Source organism: Taudactylus pleione, unplaced genomic scaffold (assembly GCF_031769625.1).
Source record: "Taudactylus pleione unplaced genomic scaffold, aTauple2 ptg000198l, whole genome shotgun sequence".
In the NCBI taxonomy this organism is placed as follows: domain Eukaryota; kingdom Metazoa; phylum Chordata; class Amphibia; order Anura; family Myobatrachidae; genus Taudactylus; species Taudactylus pleione.
In genome coordinates this window covers 10,318,095-10,345,909 of record NW_028284600.1, presented here as the reverse complement: position 1 = coordinate 10,345,909, position 27,815 = coordinate 10,318,095, and the positions used below count along the sequence as shown (strand labels likewise).

The window sequence follows — 27,815 nt, the reverse complement described above, 5'->3', positions numbered from 1 at the left end:
GTACCCCAGATGCTCAAGGATCCTCTGTTTAAGTGTTCTCATGGTCCTTCCCACATATTTTAGACCACATTCGCATTCTATGCAGTAGATCACACCTGATGTGTTACAGTTGATAAAGCTTGCAATTGCCGTAATTTTGCTACATCTGTCTTCGATGTTACTTATCTTTCTCATGTAAGTGCAGGCCTTGCAATTGCCACATGCCATAGATACACAATGTTTAGTTGTTTACCTGGTAGTCCTTTCAAAATTACTTTGAACCAATGAGTCCCTCACGTTCCTGCATCTTCTCCAATTCAATCAACAATTTTACTGAGGACAAGGTAAAACTTGTTCTCTCTTCATTCTATATACTCAGAATGGGTAGTGAGGTTATCCTCACCAAGGGAATCCATCACCCAAAGCCTTTACAGAGATATAGAGACCTTAAACTTCCCAGTACTATCCTGGTTATTTCAGACAGAGCATTCACTGCTCCTGTAGTACATGCACTACAGGCCCCTACACAAGGTATGATCATTTAAAATATATTGGCGTATTCGACCATTTGGAATAACAAATCTTTTAAAAAGTGTAAGCATGATAACGATGCAGATGCGCGCTCCCGCTGGTAATTGGTCGTGGTCGGTGATCTCTTTAACATGCAGAAAGATCACAACTTATCTTTCATGGTTTGATACACATCGTTCCATGTGTATGCACGATGAATGTCATGGACGATGAACGATTTATCGGCACTTTTCCTGGACACTCACTCCAACATTTTGTGACAGACGACGATGGAGAGACAGCACCGTGGATCATCTTGGCTTCCTCGTATTTTTTGATTATGTGAGTATACACAGCAAAGCGCCAATGTATTCCACTGGGCCACCAATGCCACTGCCCACCAATGTGATTATTTTCCAATGCCTACTGACCACCAATGTTTACATTGCCCCTCCAAAGTTATGCCACTGCCCCACCAATGTTATTCCACTGCCCCACCAATGTTATGCCACTGCTCCCCATCATTGTAATGACACTGCTCACCAATGTTATGCCACTGCCCTCCCCAATGTTATACCACAGCTAAAAGTAAGAAAAGGAAAAACCCGGTGCTTTCTGAGGGTATAAATTTTATAAACTGCTGCTCCCCTTGTGGTTTGGGTGGCTGAGCCCAAAGGATTTATAAAAACTAAACTAGAAAGACATGGAAGCGCAATAGCATAAAATGCCAGTTTTAATGAAACACATTAATAATAAACATAAAAGTAATAAAATACAATATATCAAGAAAAAAAAAAGGAAAAATAAATAAAAATAGATACAGTGATGAATTAAATTACTATAAAATACTGTATTCTGATTATCACCGAGGTTTCTGTGGAACTTAAATTCAAAGTTCCTCGGTAGAGCACCTTTGTTAGTTGTAAAAAGTACTTAATAAAATGTACTTATATAGAGTCAGAATTGGCACCACTCCAGAGAGCCTTCTTCTTGTAGTACAAGCTTGATAAAAAAGAAAGTGTGTGACTACTCACAGTTATGATGATTTTGTGGTGACTGAGAGAACCTTCAACCCTTTAAAGGGAGGTACAGTCTGTTGATTCCTCCATATATCCATGTTCAGATTGAAATAGTTTAGGGCACTTAAAAATGTGCTGGGTGATTTGATTATACCAGTAGTGTCTGACTTGGTACGGCTTGGCAAAAGTGTCCCGTGTTACCGCAAATAACACGAGCACCAATCATGTCATAGTATAGGGGACCATGACCTGCTGGCAGCTAAGACCACATCCTGCTCGGAGGAGTCACCGGTGAAAACCACAAACCAGTTAGACTCCGCGCCCCTAGTCAGGTGTAGCCAACACCCGGGATTAGCCAAGGAGGAGATCTATTATACTGTACTTCCTCCTCATCAACTGCTGCCTCCTTGCCTAGTCCCTCCAGCTCCCAGTCTTTGGACTGGAAACCTCCAGAGCCAGCTCGTGATACCCATATTGCAAGCACAATTAGGATAATGGATCCTGATCAGCAGATCCACTTTGAATGCCTTCTGTATGACATGGTGATATGGGGGAAAACCAAACAGCTTTTCTGAACCACACGGTTTACTGATGAAGCTATGGTCCAGGCAACTGTCCAGCCCATTCAGGAGATTGGAACTTCCCCATTGCACTATAACCTCCCAGCCACCTACCAGCCCACTTTCAGGGATGGGTCCAACCCCATCCCACCCTACTCCCCAAGCCACTTACCCTGCTCCCCAAGCCACTTACTTTACTCCCCAAGCCATTTACCCTGCTCCCCAAGTCCCATACCCACCCACATCCTGAGAGGACATATACAGAGCTATGCTGGAAGCAGACGCTACCCAAAATTTATATTTTATCCCCCAATTATCAACAAGTTTTATCTTTCCCAATAGCTACTCTATGGTATATGGTGGCAATGATGCTGATTGAACAAGGTCACTAAACACATGGCATAAGAACAGATTTTTGGAAGCTGAGGACACAAGATGAACTTGCACCATGTGTTTCTTGGCCTATTCAATTCAGCATCATTTTCACTATATATCATAGAGCAGCCTAGCTATTGAGACAGCTAAAACGTGTTTATAATTGCCTTTTACTTTTATGTTGCAACATATTAATCCAGATATGGATTATTTATTCAAACTAACTACTGTCTTGTTTCATGTATGGATTTACATTATGATATTACCTACATTTATTATTATTATTATTATTATTATCCTTTATTTATATGGCGCCACAAAGGTTCCGCAGCGCCTTACACAGTACATAAATGAGCACACAAGAAAAACAGTTAATAGTAATACAAAACAATGCAGGACAGGGACAAGGTTATAAACTCAGCTGCAAAACACAAGCAGCAGGACATGAGCAACCAGGTGGTAGGTGCCATTGTAGGGAGTTAGGAGTAAATTATACTATAAGTAGGGGGAGGAGAAGCACGTGAGGATGAGGGCCCTGCTCGTGAGAGCTTACATTCTAAAGGGGAAGGGCAGACAGACAGGGGCGACACAGAGGGGTAGATAGTGAAGAAGGAGCATGGAGCAGTGGGTTAGGATATGTGCTGCGGAATGTGTGTGTATAAGACGACCTGATGTTATGTAAAAATTAAGTCCTTCATACATCTATCTCTATGATAGAAAATAGATTGTTTGTGTTATTTACATGAGAGATGTACAAAGTAAAGTAGAAGCACTTTAATTTGTGTGTTACATTTTAGCATCTATATACAGCCTGACAAGAAATGCAGCTATTATGGGACTGTCCCGCCATCCTAATACAGTAGTGACTACTTTAGTTCCAGCTGCTGGGTGCTATGCCATGCTCCTGTGAGTGGGTGCATCTCACATGCTACATACCTAATATATGTAATCACGCATATATAGTGTCATATACAATTAATGTAAAGACATAACCTCCATAATGGAACGAATTGCATCTGCACACAGGACTTGTCTCATCTTTCTATCTATACTCTCATCAACTTACCTCTGAAAGCTGATGCTTCTGTAGACTAACCTTTTGATCATACGTACAGGGAATAAGAAACTCTCATCAAACATTCTATGTTGACAGGCAAATTATTGAAAGCAGAATTCTATCCCAGATTGATATGTATGCTTTTCTGATTTATCTGTAAGTATCATTTTATTTAACTAATTACTTTGATCAACTATTTTCCTGATGGAAATTATCCATCATTATGTATATGATTACAGTGTGAATTATATGACTAAAGGAGTTTTTGATGAAAATTGTGTATTTTGAAGAATATTACTGTATAATTTTTGTCTCTTTCTCTTCAATTGGGAAGACTTCTGGTACCACATGAGTATTGAGTGTGATCTCCATCAATTATACGGAGATAACTAAGATAAAATATACGCATGCAGGGTATATGGATATATACTCGCAGTCTGCATATATGAAATACTACATACTTTGCATGTATTGATTAGACAATTACTGTTTTGTCTATGTTTTTGTCATTGAACTAAAGAAATATAAATATACTGTCTGTGAATAACACATGCTTATAGTATTAAAGAATGTATATCAAAACTAAAATGGAATATTTGTTCAATATTTAATAAGATTTAATATTATGTGTAATTATACTGATAAGGGTGTTTTAGAGACTGTCTAATAAAAGTTAGAAATCAATTTAAAAAATGTACAAAGTTCCAGATGAAGCACAATGAAACTTTGCATGAGGAAAGGTCATGGCTGCTCATATCGGAGCACTTTATATACAGATTCAGATTGCACACAGATGTACAAATTCCGCACACCCCAGTGGTCAGTGTATGTTAACAATGTAGTTTTGTCACTTCAATATTAATGTTTCCAATTGTAAAGCACAACGGAATATGCTGCGCTATATAAGAAACTTGTTAATGAATAATAATAAATAATGTCCGTGGGCTCGGGAATTTAGTTTATTTATTTTGCAAAGACTTAGTATGTCTACTGGAGAAGAGGACAGAGTGGCAGCAGTGTAGTCCCACTGTGACAAACAATATTAACTATTTATTACTACGATTACCCCTGCATTTTTCACCACCAGTTAAGTAGTAATAGGAAAATTGCAGAACCAGCTCAGGGAAACTGTTGAGGCATAAAATGATTTTTTGCCACGGGTAAGAGTTCTGAATATAGAAGTGTTCATAGAGTTGCTTTAGTCACGCCAAATAACCCCAAATAACCCCTCTCGGCGTGCCATGTGCCGAAACCAAGCATTTTCTCACTCAAAATGTGCATCTTATTCACATAAATAAAACAACTGTAAGTGACACAACTAAATTACTAGATAACACTGATCAATTTGATGTGCAACATTTGTACATCTGTGTGCGACTGAGCTGAATCTGTGTAAAAAGGGCTCCGATGCGAGAAGCCGTGACTTTTTGTCAAGTCGAGGCCCGTTGAATTCCATCTGCGACTTTGTACGTGTATAAAACCAATTCCTTTGTGTTTAAAGTCGGAGTACGGCATCCCTAGTACACTGTGAGTGACTTTTCACTATGATGCGAATAAAATGTAAAATTTAAAGAAAAATACAGCATCTCAGTTGTGCTGGCATCTTGCACCATATCTGTAACTTCATTCTTATTTATTTAAAACATTTTTTTTTACCAGGACAAAATACCGGAAGACTTTCCTCTATTTCAAGTATGTTCTGGATACATTATATATAGTGTAATATATTTAAACTTGTCATCGTGTTGTAATGTATCCTACTGTACCTTCCAATGCATTAGTGCCGTATATAGCTCAAACCCAAGCAGAGGTGATCACGACATGCTTGATTCTGCTGCTCAATGAAATACTTTTAGTCTTAATTGAATGCGATTCACAAATAAAATTTGAGTAAATTGACCTCATAGAGAGAACCACTAGGAACTTGCCAATGTCCGGAAATTAAGAATTTGTTGGTAACAATGGAATTTTCAGTGTATCCCTTAGAACATGTTTCCAAGGTCAGTGCTCAACAGCTACAAATAACTTAGTAATCCATCATTTATTGCTATATTGGGGGACTACTGGGTAACTTTCCAGAATCAGTTTACCATCTGTGAGCACATCAATAATTAACTGTCCAACAGATTATAATAATCCTTTGTACCACTACAATAGCAGTGCCTGTGACCTTACTGTGCCCTGGAAAATTAACATCGCTTTCCAGAGCATAGTTGAATAGTGCTTTGGTCTCTCCAGTGCTGCCTCTGTTTCCAAAATTCTTATAAAGATATATTAATACTAACCATTTACCTGCAGACATATTGCTACAAGGTCCTCACCAGGTAATGAAGATCTATGTACTTGGTCTCCTTTTCCAGCTCTGTCTGTTTAATGATATATTCCACCTGGATATCCAGCTGCCCCTCACATGGGAGAACTCTATCCAGGAAGTGGAGTTTCAGAAAGCTATTGCTTCGAGAGTAAAAGGGGTTAAGAGTCAATTCGGCAAAACCATATTGTGGCTGAATTATACCAAATATATTTGGTGGCCTCTCAAGGTTCGTCTTTGCCTGTGAAAAAATATACATGTGTAAAGATGTTAGATTACAATTTTATTGAAAACTTTATACATGAAACAGAATTAACCAGTAGAATAAACATCAATACATTGTAGGGCATTGAAAGCAAATAAACATCAATGAAAAACTAAGGGAAAAATAGCTACAGTGTTACATTTTATGGTTTAGTACTTATGTCTTTAGAATGTAAGCTCTAACGAGCAGGACCCTCTAACCCATGTGCTTTTCCTTACCTTGTTTATACTACTATCTACTCTATACTCCTTGCCACGGCACCTAACCCTTGGTTTCTGCCGACCCTGCTGCTTATTAAGTGTGATGACTGCTTTTGTAGCAATGTTATATACTATGAACTTGTCCAGCATTGTCCCTGTTATCTTGTTCTGCTCAACTGTTTATGTACTTTGTTAGGTGCTGACGGACCTTTGTTGTGCCATATAAATACTACTACTACTAATAATAATAATAATAATGTAATATCTTTCTTCAGAGAATATTGTATTAAACTCTATGGACAAAGATCTCAAACTTTAACATCAAAACATATTTAGTAAGAATTGGCTGAATAAAATGTATTACTGTATTCTAATGCCTCTCTGGTTACTCACCGTCAGTGACATACGACCCTCCCATTGGAATGTATTCAACGTAAAGGGAGCTTCGCCATTCTCATTTGTCAGTAAGGTATGATTGACTGAGCCATCTCTACTTCGAAAATAAATATTTAATCCTGATATTGGTTTACCATCAGCACCCACCAACTTAATCTAAAATATATAAAAAATATACATATAATATATGATAATGATGACACTAAGATTGTTAAATTTTTATGTCATTAACTAATGTACATTCAGGAAAAAAAAAAGTTTAGACAAGGATAAGGTATTTTACATGGATACAGATGTATATAACTCACCAATCCACTGTATGGGATCTCAGGCTTGTAGCTTTTGACAGCACCAACAAAAGACAACTGGTTTATGACAGAAGATACAGTAGTTTCACTGGCTGTTTCTATCTTAATTCCTGTATAAGGAGAATACATTACAATTGAGAGCATAGTCACATATTAACATTTGCTGGAATAAGGATTTTTTAATAAATATAAAAATTGTTAAGTTGAAAAATTATATTTTTTATGGCATATTTACTTAATTATACTAAATAATATAGTCTGATGGCATGTAAAGCTGGCCATACACGCTACAATTATCGGGACGATCCACCCGATATCGGCGGATCGCCGCGATAATTATAGCGTGGGGGGGCGACCGAGGGTTAAATATTGCTCGGTTGGGCATGCTGGATTGTTAAACTGTCGGCCGCATCGGGCAGTGTATGCCCAGCGCATCCGACAGACCGACATTTCCTGTGTTCCTTCCTACGGAACAGGGAAATGTCTCCTCCCCCGGGGGCGGAGCGCGGATGTCGGGCTATACACTGTGAGATTTCTCTCACAGTGTATGCCGCGGACATCTGCGGCTGGCAGCCGGCCAGATAAAATGTCTGTCGGTCTGACAGACATTTTATCTGGCAGTGTATGCCCAGCATTAGACTTCCTGTTTTGCTTTTTTGCTTGCTGTTTACAAAAATAGTTTAATCCAACAAAATAGAGAAAAACGAAATAAATATTGCCTGCAACTGACTGACAGTCCAGAATTAAATAGTATATTATATATCGTACAAATTAGATTGAAGAAGAAATGGTAAGTGTTATTGTGGAGGTGCACCTGGAATAAAGGACAAACTATGGTAACAAATAGAATATTCCTAAAAAGGGCACTCTTGATTGTATAAAGAAACCCCTAAAGTATAGTAAATTAATGGGAATATAAAGGAACATATTATTAAAGTCACCTATGCTGCTTCCTGTGTCAATGAATAATATGAACTACTGTAATTAGTATTATTAATGACAAATTGTTAACATGTGTGTTGATAGATTATGCTAGATAGTAAATATTGTAAAATAAATAAAACTTCTGGTTATAGTATCTCAGTAAGTGGGATAGTAATATGTCCCTGATTAGATTTTACTATATTATACAACCAAAATCCATTAAAACTAGTAATAATATAAAATGTAAAAGATAGATATAGCATAACCGAATGTCTCAATTATAGCAACAGTGTAGATATATTCAGGAAAGAGACAGTACAGTACATGGAATGAATAGCCAGCTCATGTGAAATGTTAGGAATTGTATCAAGTTCTGTGTCAGTAGTGTAATTTGATGATAGGGGCAAATTCAGAGATGTGCGCTAACCCAATGGTTAGTGCACATCTCAGATTGTGTCGGCCTGCAGAGCGGCTGCAGACTGTCAGTGATTGACAGTCTGCTGCCATTTCTGGGTGGGGAGGGGGCGGCGATAGGCTCCGTTTCCCCAAATGGTGGTGTGTAGCCACGAATTGGGTTTAGGGAAGAGTTTATCTCCAATTTTAATGTATGTATGTACAAACGCTCTAAGAGCAATTAATCTTGTGGTGGGGGCAGCTGTGAGTATATGAGGTAACCACCCTCACTTCACACATGGATCTTTAATTTTGATAATGATACCTCAGCGCTCGACCTGTATGTGATTTATTAGTATAAATAAATAAATTGATAAGGGTATGTGTGTTTCTTTAAAATCGTTTATATGTCAATTAATGTTAGCACCATTAAAAGTTGGTATATGCTGTTACCAGGTACTTACAATGTTAGCTAAATTCCTATTAGCAGGTAAGTACAGTTTGGTATAAAATCTCAACTATATATGAAAGATATAAGTGAATAAACCAATTATTAACTGGTAATGAATAGATCCGTATTTCATAGCACTTAAATATCAATTTATATATGTTCTGTAAATAATCAGCTATTTTGATCCATTCTGAAATACGGATCTATAAACACACAGACCCTTATCAATTTATTTATTCATACAAATAAATCACTTACAGGTCGAGCGCTGAGGTATCATTATCAAAATTAAAGATCCATGGGTTTAGGGAAGAGGCCTGGATCTTCGTTGGCTGACAGAGATTTCTTGGCCTCTTTTGAGCTACTGCGTTCATCGGCTTGAGTGACCTCATGGTCAGTCAAGCCGGCAGAGTACCACACAGATGTTCTGATGCTGCATCCATGGATGCAACTCAGAACAGTAATGCATGCAGAATGCAGCATATTGGTAGCAGTGGTGATAGCAATACCATCGGACCTTGAATCACCCCCATAGTACTATGGGTACAAAGGCATAGCTGTATTCTTGATCTGCAAAATGAAATGTGTGCTAATGTTAAAACAATATGTATTTAGATGTTATAGTTGGTATGTATCAAAAAATATATATCCCAAAATAATAATGTCTAGTAAATGGAAGGAAATCACAATATAATTTCCCATGATATAACTATAATATGTTCAGTGTTGGACTGGGGCATAAAGGGCCCACTGGGGGAGGGCATCAGTAGGGGCTTATGCTTAAAAAGTGGCCAGCCACCACAGAGAATTAACCAACCATTATAGAGGACATAGCTACAGACAACATGGATATAACAGTGCATAGTCTATTCATTCATGTTCTTGTTCTACCAGTTAACATACTGTATAATTAAATAACAATGTATAATTCAATGCACTGTCTGATACCAGACATTAAAAGAAAAGGAGTGACCCACAGGCTGCTGATGTATAAAGCCTGAATATTGATGTTTTGAAAAAGCTATGTGTGAAACGCGTGTCATGTTCATGTAGGGGGCTCTCGCTCAGATCTGAGGAGACCCCCACTATCTGTGTTATGCATTGTTAATCTTGCATTGTCTGTAGCAATGAGCACCCGACTTGTATATGAGACTCATTACCTATACTTTCTCTATATGGCCATTAATGTATAACATACTATTGTTCCTCGCTGCAACTGTATCCACTGATTTATATTGGCACCTATACCATAATTGCCCATGTAGACATACATCTATGAATCACTGGACGCACCAGGCATGATTCTGAGTCGTATGCAGCCATCCTAGTGTCTTCTGCCATAGATGGCACTTTTGCCAAAGCATTTCCCTGGTGTACATCCATGTGTCCAAATGTACAAGGACTGAGATGTCCACTGTTAAAGTCTGTAGATGCTGAAATGTTGCTTGGTGCGCCTTTAGCTATCAAACCTGCACCAGCCCTATGGTGGGTGCAATTTCTCTGTCTAAGTATGGCCTTCTATGTGAGTGGCTAAGACTCTCTGTATGCAACTGCTTTCAGTGACATGCCTATGGCACTCCCATAAGATGCTACCAGGGTTGGACTGGCCCATTGGGGTACAGGGGAAATCCATGGTGGGCCCCACATCCTGAGGGCCCCACCTATACCTCCAGGGGTTATGTTTAAGACCATGCACTTACGTTATATATTGTTAATCTACTACTTGAGGGTCAGTAACTTGGTGGAGCAGGATCATGGATGAACTTGGGTGCTTTATTTCTGTGGAAACTACACCAAGATTCACCCTCCAGCCAATCAAAGTGGGTGATCCTGACAGAGACCTGTCCCTGCCTTTATAAAGGGGCCTTGCTCTTTGCATGTCCTCTGTAATGGTTATGCAAGTTCCTAAATGGTGGCTGGCCACACCCCCCCTGATGAATAGCCACACCCCTTCACTTTTGGCCCCTACCACTGCATTCCTTGGTAGGCACTTCATGCCCCAGTCTGACACTGAATGCTACCTCTATGCGTGTCTCTTTAGTTACCCATCTGTTACCACCTACGAACAATCAATACACTGCCTATACAGTTCTGCTATCGTGCATCCAAATCTGTACTGTGTCCCTGTATGAACACCATCAGGATACATGCATTGTGTGACTCAGGCACATGCACAGATGAAAACGTAGCTCCACTGAGTCAGACATGACAGTTGCGTCCAACACAGAATCAGGTCCACTGTTTCTGTGTAGCAGAGCCGACTTTACTCAACTCTCTCTGCAGGACAACACAAAACCTTATGATACAAAAATGCTGGTAGCAGATAAGCTTTTATCAGGTCCATTTCTTCCAGTTCACCACTTTAGTAGAAGCTTACCCCAGTCTAAGCTCCCAGTTTTGCTAGGCAAATTCACCCAGACCATCTCTGATACAAAGAATTTTTATCTTCTGGTTGGTCTTGGGGAGACTCTTCAGAAAGGGAAACTGTTAACCTTCCTCACCCTTCCAGAAAACATTGAACCTTACATTGTTTAACCTATAACCTTGGGCTTTTGGGTATGTGTAGATATCTTGTCTTTTGCTACATTCACATTAAGGACATCATCAGCTAAGACACTTCTTTTAACTGTGTCTCTGGGTTCAGCTGAACTCCTCTCACTGTGCCACCTTCCACTCTTTGAATGGAGGTTTGACTTCAAAAACATTGAAGGGATCATCCTTGTCTGACACCCGAATCCACCCTGAAGGCAGGACCTACTCAGCCATTCACAAGTGGGAAGCTCTCAGTTTGCCTATGGATCACTATATTTCAATAAACTACACTCACTGGAAGACCATAGTTGCCAAACAGGAACCAAAGATTTTAGTGATTGACCAGATCAAAGGTTTTTGACTGATCCAGTACCAGTATAGTATACACTTTCCATGTTTCTCATGATTACTGTACACCATTCCACAGTCTTTCAGTCTTCAAGGACAGCACTAAATGTGCTTCAGTCCTTCATGGTCCAGTTTCTAAAAAAGTGAAAGTGCCACATCTGAAATACTAATTAATCTATTGAGAAGATGATATTTCCAAATTCCTACAATTCAAATTAAGAAGGATGAATTCTAGATGAGTCTTTTTCCTGGGCAACACTAGAAGAACATACATCCTCATGGAGGGAGTGAACCCTTTCCCATGCACATATTAAACACTTCCATAAGACAAGTGGCCTGAATAATTATAACAGTCTTCTAAAATCCAAATATAAATTCACCCAGTCCTGGGGAATTTTCATGGACAAAATGTATAGTATATGGCTGTTCTGACCTTGTCTACCATTATATCCTCATTCAGGGTATCAAGTGTTGAATACAGACTATTCACACATGGAGTCAGAAATTGTTCCATCGTATCCCTAGTTAAAGCCTTCTCAGAGAGAAGGTTGGAATAGAAAGAGTTGGCAATGGCAAAAATGTCCTCCCAGGGTTCCTGAAGAACATCCTGCACATCACACGGCCCCCTTACTTTTGTATTACTGTATTGACTGCCTTCCTGGTAAGGTTCCAGTGAGTGATACAGTATTGACAGTAATCCATCTTGTTATGTGCGTTTTTTTGCAATCCGCATTTTTTTCTGTCTCATCAGCCTTGAGAAACTCTCTGTGACTAAAGAGCTGTAGTTGAGACTGGAATCGGTGTGGAATCACAGGAAGTGGGTGTGAATCTGACTGCAGCAAAGTACAGTAAGTTGTGGGCATGTAGTCAAAGTTAAGGGAAACATGGCTCCTTCTTGCAGGGGTCGGGCATGTGTTAGCTCTGACCCTGGTGTAAGTGAAAAGTTGATAATGTTGGTTGTGTGAGTGGCCACAAATGGTGAACACACATCCATTTATACAAAACCACTAAAACTGATACAGCAGTGTTTTTAAAGTGATTTTACAATGCAATACACACTTGTTTTAAACAAATCAACAATCATCATCCAGGCTCAGCTGGGGATGAGAAGGCCTGCACATATATATTCTAAAGTCTAAAAAAACTGTGTTGCTTTGCTAAGCATTACAGATGTATAAATCCACTTAGGGACTTATCTGTTCTATCCTACTATAATGTGTTTTCACTGAGTATGGCAAATTATCAACTTTTTATGCCGACAGCGAATCCATGCCTCCAATCACAGGGCCTGAATCAGTAAGCAACGCACAGGAGAGAACGTACGCAATTGGCCGATGGTTTTGTATTGCTCATGCATCGCACTGCACGTGCGCAAACTAGCCAGTGCGATGGGTTAAGCGTATGCAGACTACACACAGCGTGTATGCAGACCCCTTCCGGTATTAATTGACAGGAAGTGCCATTTGTGGGTGGTGATGGGGGGTGGTCAAGCAAACACAGGCGTGCCCATGCGTTGGGACGCCATTTTAGGGCCGTCCATAATTAAGTCAGGGCGGCGACGGATGCAGTGATGAGACTCCGTGCACACAGGAAATTGCCAAGGTCTGGTCAACCACTATTATGCAAATGTGGTTGATGGTTCTCGATGTTACCGATGTTTACGCTCTCTTGTGTGCTAATCAGGTTTTGAGTAAAGGGAGATGGGTGGCTTCATATAGGGCTGAGTGCATCTTGTGCTGCGATTTGCATGCATATGCATTGATTAGCATATTCTCGTAGTGGCTGGGTACTTGCGTTCTTTCCTGTGCGCTGCTTGCTGAATAAGGCCCATAATCAAGTGTCATCTCATCCAGGTATAACAAAGGGAGGGAGCCACAGCCAAGGGAAGGAGTTGCAGCTAGAAATTTGAGTCTAATTCTGATTCATGTGGACAGCTGTGGAAGTCAGATTTACAACCATATGTTAAACCGAGATTCTGTTCAGCTAATTCTGGGATCTGTGCATCTGCAAATGGAAAGCTGTGCAGCCCACTGATGTTATGCCAGCCGCCAGCTGTCATCATTAGAATTGGCATTTGCACTGTCCCCTATATGCACAGTTCAGAGTCACACAGAGCTTTAGATATATGCCCACAACACTCCCATGACTCTCCAACAACACTCCCATTACTCTCCAACAACACTTTCATGACACTCCAACAACATTCCCATGACTCTCCAACAACACTCTCATGACTCTGGAACAACACTTCCATGACACTCCTATGACACTCCCATAATCCAACAACACTCCCATGACACTCCAACAACACTCCCATAACATTCCTATTAGACTCCCATTACTTTCCCACAACATGAGACTCCTATGACTCTCCCATGATACTCCACGATACTCCCACAACTCTCCCATGTGAATCCCATGACACTCCCACGACACTCCCATGAGTATCACATGACACTCCCATGAGACTCCCACGACACTCCCATGAGAATCCCATGACACAAATCAGGGCAGTGAGAGAAACACCCAATTTTATGGAAACACAGATCCAGCCACATTCCCTTTGACTCAAAATAGGACAGACATACACAAATATGCATAAATTCACATCTGTGCATGCGTGGTGTGCAAAAATGTGTAATATACTTCCATGCACATAGATACACGTGACTCAGAATCAGCCCCATAACGTGAGTTATCTGAGTAGGAAAACCGCACCCATGTTAGCTCACCCCACAAACAAATGAGTGAGATTTTCCTCCCTCAGTGTGTGCAGCCATACATCGCTAAGTTCAATCTTAATTGAACCCAGTGGCATCACAAGGTGGGTGCGGGAGGTATGGACCGCACCCAGGTGTCACCTGCTGAGGGGTGACACCAAGGTGATGGGTCCCCCTCAGTGACAGGAGCTGGGTGCTGCACTGTCGCATTAAGTGCAGCACTTGGCTCCTATCACTAGGGCTGCCATCAGAAATTGTGGGGCCCGGGACTGAAAAGATAGGCAGAGAAAGACCCCCCAAAAGTATGGAAATTTAATACCACCCCCCAGGTAATCCCGCCCTGTGTGGCCGCACCGGCCGCATACCCCTGCTTACTGGCCTGTATATCGGTATACAACTGCATTTACACATGCAGCATCTGTGTCTAGTGTACTCACACACACATTAATATATATATATATATATATATATAAGGCTTCCAATTGATGGCATTCAGGAAATAATCAGACACACATCAGGTTGTGTAAGACGGCACTCAGGAAATAATCAGACACTTCAGGTTGTGTAAGACGGCACTCAGGAAATAATCAGACACACATCAAGTTGTGTAATACGACACTCAGGAAATAATCAGACACACATCAGGTTGTGTAACCAACATTTCAATGCTGAATACACGCATTTTCGTCAGGGTGCATCCTGACGAAAATGCGTGTATACAGCATTGAAATGTTGGTTACACAACCTGATGTTTGTCTGATTATTTCCTGAGTGCCGCCAATTGGAAATCTTTTGTGTACAGCCAAATAGACATGTTTGGCGCGGAGGGCACCGGTATTCTTATATACACATACACAGTATATATTATACATATACAGTATATAGTGTACATATATATATATATATATATATACACATATATATCCCTTCTCCCCCAGCCGGGCAGCATATAAACCTTACCCCTGGGCTTTGTTCCAGGTGCAGGCTGTTGATGGCGCAGCTCCTCTCTTCTTCATTAGAGCACAGTGACCTAATGACGTCATGCACGCCGGATAAGGAGCTCACCGCCCGCCATGAACAGGTGGCCTGTCTGCCTCTTCTGCCAATGTACAATTAAGTTGCATCGGCAGAGGGGGCGGACAGGCACCTCGTTCGCAGCAGGCGGCGGGCTCCTTTAACCTTGCGGAAAAGGAAGCAGGGGTGGGTTAGGTGGCCCCATTCATTCAAAGTAGCGGCGGCAGGCGGATGGAAGGAGCCGGCCGGGCCCCGTTTTTCTGTTTGAGTGTCCGGGCCTGGGACAGTAGTCCCGACAGTCCCCCCCTGATGGCGGCCCTGCCTGTCACAGTGAAGGAGCCGGCACTCCGCACCTCCGGCACCCCCCACCACCCCAGTGATGATACCCATGGCATGGGCTGGGCCATATCCTCTGTTAGCAAGGTAATGCCCCCGTCTGCGAGACCATGTCCCTTTTTGGCTATGCGCTCATGGCATCCGTCCCTGCACCTGGTGTCACAGCGGAGTGGGACGCCACTGATTAAACCTGAGAGCAAATTTCCTTATAGGAAATCATATGGAGGCCTATTAGAGTGGTGAAAAGAATAATGGCACATATGAGCTAACATAAAGAAATGCTGAGAAATGTATCAGGCATGTCCACACTGATTTGTTTACATCTGACTGACACATTATTGGGCTTGTGCCAATAGTGAGGCAACTTGATGGCTTGGAATAGTCACTGTTTCCAGCTATAGTAGCACAAAGCTTATGCCTACTTGGTATATCTAAAACTCCTCCACTATTATAAGTCTGCATGTATGACGCATTGTTCTCATATTCTATAGCCCACTTTTGTATTCAAGGAAATTAGACATAAAAGTCACCCTTCATCCTACGTGTTGGGAATAAGAATTATCATAAACTTACCTGTCCCTTCCTCTGTGATAAAGGCCAATCCCTTCAATTGATTTGTCATAATAGTGCTGTTCAGCTTAAAGACCTCACTCTTAATTTCTATGTTACTACATCCTGATTTATCCAACTGAGGGTGAGAGATATACAATATTACAGGCTGTTTATAAAGTATGTGACTTTGCATTCATTATGTTTCTACTTAGTTGTTGCACTTACACTTGACCTTTAGATATTTGTGCTCCATCTATGTTTAGAGATTTCTAGGACTTAACCATAGAAATAGACTGTTCAATAGACAATCATTAATTTCACTAGCTTAGCTAAATTAGTCTCCTTTTTTAAATATGGACTAGATAAATTCATGTTTGCTAACTCCATAATGGCAGATGTCACCTTGTTGGATTAGTCAGCCCTTTCTTAACCAAAACCAACATCTAACACCATAGAAATAAATGTACAACATAATTAATTGGCATTAAAATTAGGATATACTTTTAACCGATATCAACAAAAAAATAATGAGTGAAATATGTTGGCAGCAAAGAGGAAGCAGTCAGAACAGCAAATAAAATCACAGGCCCTGCACACCTGCAGTGACCTCATTCTATAACAAAAAGAGGTAACATATTGCCCTTGGTGCAAAGCTCAAATGCTTCCTCCCTACTCTTTCATGTAAGCTTCTGATGAATGACTCATCTGCCCAGATGATGCTGCTGACCCCAGGACAGGGAATTTCAACCAAGACTAACTGAGAAGGAGAGCATACTAGCTATGCATCACTAATCTGCTCCCCCACTACAGCAAGGCTCTCTCCATGAGCTGGAACTTAGCAGGAACATCAGCCAACACCCTAAAGATTGCACCAAATAAGAGAAGAGCTGTCAGCTGTCAGATGGACCCTCTGGTTTCTAAAGGTATTTGCCAAAAAAACAGACCAGGTTATGAATAATAACCAAACTACTGCTAGCCACCAAAAAAAAACAGGAAATGTTGCAGTTTAGTTTGTGAAGTGCCAAGTCAATAGCCCCCTACACTATCATGGGAGATAATGTTAGACCATACAATAGGAATTCAGGGGCACAAGTCCAACAACCATTTAAAATCCCTGACAATAGGATCAAGCCATTTCACAGGCATTGATCTCCCCAGGTCATACCTCCTAGATGAACTACTGGAACCTTCAGTACCCGAAGAACCTGGCACCACTAGCACGACCAATCTTAATATGCATTCCAAATCATTAAGCTATACTGAGTCAGAGGTCCTCTTAAGTACCCAGAAATGCAACTGTCTGCAAGGCAATGTGAGACTAAGCTGCCCAAAACACTAATGAGTGGCCAAAATTCCTCATACTGTAAGCCTAATATCAGAAAAAGATCCTCTGGTAAATAGTAATATTAAAAGTCAGGGATACAGCAACCAATAGTAAATAGATAGTAATTTCAGAAGGAAAGCAAAAGAGTAGGGAAGAAGCAAGGACTTGCTCTGAGATGAACAACTCTTTAAGATACCATAAGCCAATCAGATCTCTGTATACAAAAAAATTAGGCAAAAAAATCCCTCATTACACCTTCCTAGGACTGTTTCTTAGTGGCAACAGCTTGCCGAAGCCTCAGGTCCCATGGTGCAAGGAAGTAGCAGGCACCTGTAGAAATCAGATATACCACATAACACTTATAGCTATCCAAGTTCTAATGACCTAATGCCTTACATTTAGGGTTTAGTGAGAATAAGCAGAGTGCTGCACCAAGTAAGCTGAAGCCAGCAATATTGGGCAGATCCGAAGGTCATAACACGCCTTTAGGGAAATTCGGTGGCCCCTTTGCAACTGGGCTGTTTTGGAGCACTACAACTTAATCAACAGGACCTTGACATTCAGCATGAAAAGGTATGGCATAAATTGCAACCTTAGATAATGCCACCAATTATGAAATCTAGAAAGCTCTATGAAAGTGAGTGCTAATGTCATATTAAATAACATCACACAGGATGTCCACCATTTGGAGTAACCGGGTGAACATGGGTCTAACTCTTGAAAGCCTTTGTTATCAAGAAGTTCTCGGTGACAACTGGCTACCAAACCAGCCAGGCTAAATAAGATAAAACTACAGCTGTAGAGTTGCAATCCACATAAAAGTCCAGATAAAAGAAATCATCAAAGTATTAAAAGACTCAAAAAATTTCCCAAGAGAAACTTGGTATCCTTGCCAGTTCCCCCAAAGGAAATAACAGAAGGGAAAAGCAGAGAGATATGGAGAGAAAAGGTAATTGAGAGGATAAGAGAAAAGAGAAGGAATAGAAAGAAAAGCTCAAATACAGCACAACACGTACAGATAACAATACACTATTCTGGTCTTGAAGCTTGAATCAAAGAGTCCTCAGCAGGGTGCATTAGACTTTTATTAATTTCTGAGACCTCAAACTATTTCTCCAGCTACTGTACACTCTAATTGGATAGCAGACATTATATATAACTGACCTCATAAAAGGACTGACCAATTTACATAGTCTGTCCTGCCTCCTGGTGTAAACTCCTTCAGTCATACAGTGACTTCTGTCATCCTTACCCTGATAAGTCTTTATCACAATAATTTGCAAAGACCAGTGTTTGAAGCTACCTTAGTCATGTAGGCCTTTGTAAACACCTTCCTGTGCCTGTGCTCTGCCACCTTGATGGTGAATTTGCTTAGTTGCCAACCTCCAAGATAAATATCAAATCAACTAACATGAGAACTCCAGAGGCCTGCTCTGCTGCTCTCAGCATGAGGGTGTGAGGAAGTTCCAATGGGTTTGTCTATGACCACTGGGAGTTAATGCCCCAAGGGAATTTAATTCCATGTGCAGAGGTTCTATTGATAACAGTTTATTGCCACTGCAAGGGGTGCCCTTCAATAGGGTTCTAAGGACACTACGGGGTTGGGGCATTACCAATGGGGGATCTATTACCACTGGGGGTGTAGACTAAAGCCATTGGTGGATCCTTTGCTACTTGAGAATCCATTGCTACTTTTTGGGGTGTAGGCTAATGTTACCTGGGGAAACGTGGACCATGTGCCATGTAAGACCCTCCTAGACATATATTTTAATCTAAAATCTTTAAATATATTTTTAAAAAGCTGTTTTCAACTTAATTAACTTTAAAAATCAACAATTTTTTATGTTGTTTTTGAATAAAATTATTGTCAGTTAAGTGGTTAATATACCTACCACATACCTGTACTTATTTACTCCTTTATATAGGAAAATGTCATAATTGAGTAACAAGGCATACTACTGTAAGTGGCTTGATAAACACAGCAATAATTATCACAAAATATTGTACACATTCACTGGTTAATTACCATTATTTTGGAGAAACAGTAGATATTATATAGGCCTAGATATTAGAGATATTTCTAAATAACAAAGTATTTTATGAATGCTTAACAAACACTGTTTGGAAATAAATGGACCCAGGGTAAATTTAGTTCAAATAAAATAAAATTAAGAATTAAGTTATTACATAACAATATAGATAAGGCAGAACCCAGAAATCAACAACACTCTTTGATGTTCAATACACACTATATGCTACAATGATGTAAAGAGTTTGACAACCATTCTCTTGATCTCACCTTTCCACTGAAATGAGTGCAAACATCAGAAACATCAATAAACTCTGCATAATATCTTTTTGGCTTTTGACACACGCTAACCTTATACTCTCCTTGAACTGGTTTCCCATATGTGTATCTAAGAAGGATTGGAGACAAATAGCATCTAAATATGCATATTTCATATAAAGCACAAATCTTCTAGTCTATCAATATATTTTCATATATAAAATCAAAGTATAGTGGCATAAATCAAATTATTGTGGGAGTGAATCAGGGGTGCACACAGTTCATGCAGTCTCACAGATTTGCAAGTTTGAAATGATGCAAATGGAAGCTTGAGCATTTCTCTTGTGTACTTCTTTGTGACGGATTGAGCTAACCCTGCGATGTCCACTTTACATATCTGAGCATGCTCAACTGCTCTGGTGTATCATATTTCTCTAAAATATGGCCGCTGCGGCTGCGGTGCTGTGACAGAGAACGCAGCCGCATGCTGAAATGCACCCATTACACTCCCATAACACACCAATGCCACCTCCTTTTTTGCAATCACTTTTGGTTACCTCCCAGACTCCATCCTAAAATACCCATGGATCACAGAGGGGTCGCAGTTCTTAGCGATGCCATACGTAAATGCATACACCATCACACACAGTGGTTTGTGCGTGCGCAGTAAGGTTTATTTATACTTCTGCAAATCATTGCTCAACTGCGCTAATATTGGTACTGTTTGCACCACTGAATCAGGGCCAGTGCTTTCTATTTAATCTTGTATTATAAGGTTACATGTTGTGGAAGGGGAGACCTTATATAGTGTCACACCTATCTTGTTCGCTAATATACAATCTGAATAGGTCACATTGCTCAAGGGACAGCCTTTGTAAATGAGTGTCATTTAGTAAATGAGTCTATTGATCTGGGTTATTTGGTGAAGGAGTGTAGAGGTCAGAATAAAAAGAGTGAAACAAGAAAAAGTTGGCTAATGTATCAGTAGTGAGAGCATGCGTTGCTGGGTGATATACAACAGCAGGGCTGTGATTTCCCGGTTTCCAAGATCTAGCCATATTAGCCAATAAACAACCCCTTGTTACCCTATCGATAGTACTTATATTCAGAGATATCTAGATTGTGTTTGGCTTGAAAAATTGGAAAACCTTGTGAGCCTGTTTTTAGCAAAGCAAGCTGGCGTCTCTAGAGCCAGAGATGTACACTGCAAACAGAATTAACATATCAGTGCATAAGGAATGAGCTATTTTCTCCACCATGCTTTTGTTTTGCTACATAATTGATTTAGTATCCTCTAGGGACTTGTGCCGGCCCCCGTGTTTTGGTTTGGTTTTGGATCTGGATCTCCCCTGGTTTTGGATCTGGATTGGTTTTGCCAAAACCTCACCTCCGTGTTTTGTTTTCAGGTTTTAGTTTTGGATCTGGATTTTTTTCTTAAAAAAAAAAAAAAACTGCTAAAAATCACACAAAATGGCCCTATTTTGTTCCTACACTATTAATAACCTCAAAAACATTTATTTCCAGTCATTTTCAATTAATTTTGACCACCTCACAATATTATTTTTTTCATCTAGTTAAGGCCAAAAGGTTGCACTAACATGTGGCAGTTCAGCTTCCAATTTCCAACACAGATACAGTGTGTTATACAGTGTGGGCTGAATACACCAATAGTGCATTTACTGTGACAGCAGTGTCGGCAGAGCAGGATTGCTGACGGTGTCCTCAGTACATGTGCAGGGTATCGGTGGTGTCAGCAGATCAGGGGTGCCAGCGGTGTCGTCAGTGCAGGTTTGCTGTCTCTGTTGGCAGTGCAGGGGTTGCTGACAGTGTCCTCAGTACATGGAATGGCAGTGCTGCAGTGCTGGCAGTGTCCTCAGTGAAGGGTAGCAGCGATGTCGGCAGTGTTAGTGGTGTCTTTAGCGCACGGGTTGCTGACTGTGTTGGCAGTGCAGGGGTGTTCTCAATGCAGGGTGCCGGCAGTGTCGGCAGAGCGGGGGTGCCAGCGGTGTCTTCAGTGCAGGTTTGCTGGCTGTGTCTGCAGAGCTGGGTTGCTGATGGTGTCCTCAGTACATGGAATGGCAGTGCTGTGGTGCTGGCAGTGTCCTCAGTGAAGAGTACCGGCGATGTGCCAGTGGTGCCATAACCAAGTAACAGGGCGAATTCAATGTTTTTTGTACAAACATCCTTTTTATCCTTTTTGTAAGTGGGTCTAAATATTTCATTATAGTTTGTTTTAAATTTTCAATGTGTTAAGTTAGATATAACATGTGCTTATTGATGAGTCTTTTGTTATACTGTATCTTTCTCTGTTTAATGAAATTGTTGGACCCTTTATATTGGTCATATTGTAATTTAACACTGTTTCCTCCACTTTCTAATTAAGATTTGTCGATCTTATTATGTATGTTCTTTATTATTTTTCAAATCTCAATAAGATATATAAAAAAAAAACGGGGCGAATTCAGATTTTTAATATATGTACTGTAATGTGGGTGATTTGTTCTTGGGTTGGTAAAGCCAAGGGATGGCATTGTTTAATGTTTGTAGAATTTTGAGATCATATATTGGTTTATGGGTAAATGTAGCAAGTCTTGATAAAATAAACAGGTATATTCTCTATGCAAGGTGCTTGATATAATTGTGTGGAACTATTTAGTATCGTGTCATCCATCATAGGGTATACAGTCAGAATGTAAAAATTTAGAATTACAAAATTCAACATGTTTACACCCAATGCTAGGGTTAGGGTGAGATTAGGGTTAAGGTTCGGATTAGTGTTAGGCTGCAATTAAGGTGAGGTGTAGAGTTAGGGTTAGTGTTACATTAAAAGTGCATGGGAAATTGCAATGTCGACATGCTAACTGTTGACATTCACAATATCGACCTTCTGGCAATGTTGGATTTATTTCAGTATCGACACTGTGACTGTTGACATTCTGTGCATATTGACACCCCATCATAGGACTCTCCTATTCAAGTTCTGATCTTCCTTAGTGCTATAATGCACTTTCTGCATAAATGGAAGTCTACTGTGGACATACAAAAATATTTCTGCAATAAAAACTTACATTTCGTGAAGCTTTTATATATTTTATATAGACTCACCTGCCACATATTTTAACTGAGAAGTTTTTGCTGTTAAACATAACATACTTGGGGAACTGAAGGGTGACCTCAAACTTTGGCAGCACTGTAAATATATATTGAATACAAATTAGAGAATACACAGCAAGCCAGTTCTAAATCTTGGCTAATAGGAAATTTCCTCACCATATTCCTCTACATGGAAGGTTTCCATGGTGTCCTTCACCCTGATGGAATATTCCCCCAGCTGGGACTCAGAGGAGAGGGGAAGGGAGAGCTCTGTAATTCCATGATTGAGGCTCACATTCAGCCACTGACCAATCCGTTTCTTTCTTGGATCCTAAAAGAGGAAGCCATCTAGATGTATGACCTTCATTTCATACAGAGATACCATTATCATATAGCATTGATAATCACATGTCTACTCTGTGCTGTTGAAAAACAAACCTTCCCTTTTCACTATCTACTGCTCAACCTGTAGCTTCTTGCTCTCTCACATTCATCTTACCACATCATGATACTTCCCCCATTACGTTATGTACATCTCTGCCCTTACTGACAAATCACGCAAGTGCATTGCTCCCTCCCATAAGATCAATGAACTCATGTCCTGAAATACCCTTGTGATGTTTTATGCATTATAATTGTCTGTCACCATCTATTTCACATTGACTTGCAGCAGATAGAGATTGATAACAAAAAAGTCCTATGGGCCTGGCCACATTTACCTTCAAGCATTCAGGAGTTGCTGGAATATCTCAACCTGCTTACAGCTGCTGTACAATATACAGTATTACATGCACATAAAATTATTTCACAATGAAACAGCTACCTAATTAGAACATACAGTACCAAATGTGTATGTGTCACACATACTACTCACATAGGGCCTGATTCAGTAGTGCACGCAATGGCCGCTGCATCTTTTAGCCGAGCAGCGCTGGTAATAATATGCAAATGCTTATTTCTGCCTTCCCTTCATGTACTAGCATGAACCAGTATATGCAAGCACTAAAACACCCATTTCGGCATTGCTGCACGGTATAACATCACCGGTGATTAAAGATACTCCAGCATCGGTGCACCATCACGTGCATCAATGACTCTTGCATCTGCCCTATGCTTCCATCTGAACCTGGCCTCTGTGGCTGTGGTTGTGCCTCTGAGAATGCAGATACTTTCATAGACACGCCCATGACACGCCCATAACACACTTATGGAACATATTTTTATACATCACTTAAGGCCAACCCCCAGTCACCACCCAGGAAAACCTATTGTTTTCCCTGAGTTTAGCCCTAAGAATTGTTCTTATAAGCTGAGAAAATGTCTGCTCACTTGAGAGTCACAATTTTCTATTTAAAAATGGATGAGAATATTTTACAAACATTTGGTACTTGTTCCATTGTGAAACACAAAGACTTTTAATTAAAAACATCAATGGACAATTCAGGACTTACATTTAACTAGCAGCATGTACTTCCTAAAGTATTATGGTTACATAATATTTATTACTATTCGTAGAAACTTTTTTGGTAATTAAAATCTGTAAACTCTAAAAACATTATTGTTGAACTATTGACTACACACTGTGTAGCTTTCTTTGTTTGTTTTATATATTGTTTTGGTAACCTGTAACAAGAATACATTTTAATGTAACTTTTAATTAATTTTACAACACAAATATGTACGCACTGCACTGTCTTTCTTTAATCAACTAAAACAGTACAAAAAAAAATTCTGAAAACAAACAAATAGTTTACCTGTAATTCTACAACTGGGATCTAAAAAAAAAAAAAAAAAGATTTTTACAATGCATTTAAGTCTATGGTTACTATAAAATGAAAAACAAAATTCCATGTACTGTACAAAGTGTGACACTTTTCAGAATGTTTTCTAAAGCTGGCCACGTGCACTTTTGGATGGATAAAATAACATTTTTTACATTTAAAAAATATTATCTATTGGTTGCAATGAAATACAGTATGATCCCAATTAAATGTGCAGAAATACCAATAATGCAAAAGATTGTAATATCTGAATGGAATTTGTGTATATTTTTGCTGTTTGACTGTGTATAATTTAGATGCAAATTATTATTTGCATGAGATAATTGTTTCTTATATTAATAGCTTAAAAAATAATGGATTATTAAAGATTGCCATTGCATCATGTGTACCAAACTTTATTATAAATTAGACTGTCCAATAATTAAATCAATGACATTAGCTCTTGAATTTCCATTTCATGAAAACAAGTGACAAGTCAAATTTATTGCTAGATTTACAAAATTTAAATCACCGTATTTTGCACTTAAAATTACTACCACTTAAAATTTCCAGATCAAACCAGCCGAGATGCCGCCACTTCATAAATCTAGACCCTAGAGCTGATTCCAATAGAGACTTGGGGCCAAATGTCATAGGGTGAGAGTTTAGAAAATGTGAGTTTTTTCACACTTTTTAAACTTGGTCAATGTAATAGAGTCCAAGAACAAAGCAACAGAGCAAGCACGCATGTTTTTCAGACTAAAAAAACTCCCACAATTTAAAATCTCATCAAGATGTTTTCCCATTTTAAAGATAAAACTCTACCAAGGTGAGAGGTTACTACTAAACTCTCACTTTTTCTAAACTCTCACCCTATTATATTTGGTCCCTGGAGCCTGATTCATAGTTGGGAATTGAGTAATAAAGAACAAGTAACATTGCTGCACTGCAGGTGGGCAGATTTAAAATGTGCAGAGATTTAGATTTGAGTAGTGTTTGTCCTAGCTCAAATCTAAATTGCAGTGTAAAAATAAAGCTCTCCATCATTTGTGTGCTACATGCAAAAGCAGCCAGTATTTACCCTGCTTGCAAAAAAAAAGTATGTAGTTGCACCCCTTGTATTGCAACATGGTTTGTCCAGGTACAGTTACTTGCTCTAACTTACTCTATTACCAAATCTGAATCATGCCCTTGATTTTTAGACAATATGAGAAACTGCATCTTCCAAGAATTTTATTGTCTCGCCACACGTATTTGTGTTTATTACCCATAAACAGGCAAATACATTGCTATATATATACAATTATATACAATTCACAGAAATTATTTATTGTCATACAGTATCTAGCAACAATAAATAAAATAACCCAAATCTACCTAGAAAAAAGTTATTTAGAAGTTGGGATATACTATAAACTGAAAGAATTTGAATAATTGTAATTAACATGAATATCCACATTGTTTTTTGTGAGATTTCAGACTTACCAAAATGTTGTTTGGTTTTAAATCTTCATCAAGGGACAGAATTCTGAATCTCACTGGAAAAGCATAAATATGTAGTTTGAATATATTACAGTTTTATAAACATTTGAAAGTTGAATTATACTTCTAAATCTCACTCCAAAAGTACAATATATAGTTTGAATACATTACAGTTTTATAAACTTTTTAAGCTGCATACACACACAACGATTTAGTAAATGAATGATTTTAGTAAATGATTTTCGTTCATTTTTTCAAGGGAAAAATGAACAAAAATCGTTTACTAAAATCATTAATTTACTAAATGTAATGAACGATTTTTTTTTTATCTACAAACGATTTTTGCATATTCCCTTACTGAAAATCGTTCAGTTGGTCAGTCTGACTGAAGTACAAACTATAAACTACAAACTACAAATTCAAATGCGCATGAACGATAATCGATCATCGTTTTAACTCAGAAAGTGAACGATTTTTTCAACGATTGAACGATAAACGATATCGTTAACGATAATCGTTCAAAAAATCGTTGTGTGTGTATGCACCTTTAAAGTTGAATTATACTTTTTAAACTCATAAAAGTTTTGTGTCCCCACAGTTCAGATTCTTTGTCTTATGGTTAGATACAGTATTTAGAATTATGCAACAGCATGCTGAACTGTTGTAAATGTATAATAAAGCAAAAATGTATGCATTGTATTATGGGCCTGATTCAGAGCCGCTCGTAAGCGGCCGCTTGTTTGTTCCGAGCGATGTTTGCACAACTGCGCATGCGTATGGATCGTAATACGCATGCGTGAACCAGTCAGTGCGGCCGAAAATCGTTTGTTTACTAAATAGCGAATGCCTGCTATTTTGAGTGAAAGGAGGAGGCGTATGTGGGTGGTAACAGGGGAAGGTGCTTGAAAACGGGGAGTGGAGATCAGAACGCAGGCGTGCTTAAAGGTCAAAACGGGCATTTTAAGGGTGTGCATAATTAATACAGCAGCATCATTGACCACGTCACTGGGTTATTTTATAGTCAGAACTGCTCGCAAGATTGCGGTAGGAAAAACCAACCACAAGAATAGCGAGCAGTTCATAAGCTGGTCGATGTACTCGATTAATCTAATAAATAGCGGACATGACGTAGGATGCGAGCGGCCAGGGGGCGTAGTTTTCCAAAACACGACCGCATGTTTTGTTCGCTCGTTCAGAACTAGAGGCGTGAACAGACCGCAAAGAGCGAACGGTTCATTTGAATAGCTCTGAATGAGGTCCAATATAAGTTTTAGATTCTCATTTTCTATTTGTTCTTAACATTTGTGATTAATGTGACTGTAAATGGATACCATAGCAGTCGTTTTTATACCCTCTACCGCTTTAATTCAGCTGTGTTTACACTAGTAAAAGGATTGAAAACTTTAAATAAAAATGAGTTTTATAATTTTTGAAGCATTTTAATGTATGATATATTTAATATTTTCCAGAGCTTTCTTGGGAACGTGTATGGAAAATCTAAATCAACTTTCATCTCCCTCTGCCTCCCCCCACATTAAAGTATTTTAAAGTCTCTTTAAAAGTCTGCTTCTTGTGCACCAGTCAGCTACACAGGCATGTGAATGTCTCTCCAGTCTTGT

The 27,815-nt window shown here is 39.4% G+C and overlaps 1 pseudogene; it reads right to left on the bottom strand.

The window, feature by feature from the left end:
- LOC148518856 (alpha-2-macroglobulin-like protein 1) overlaps positions 1-27,815 on the bottom strand; it is a 110,684-nt pseudogene that overhangs the window by 75,623 nt on the left and 7,246 nt on the right.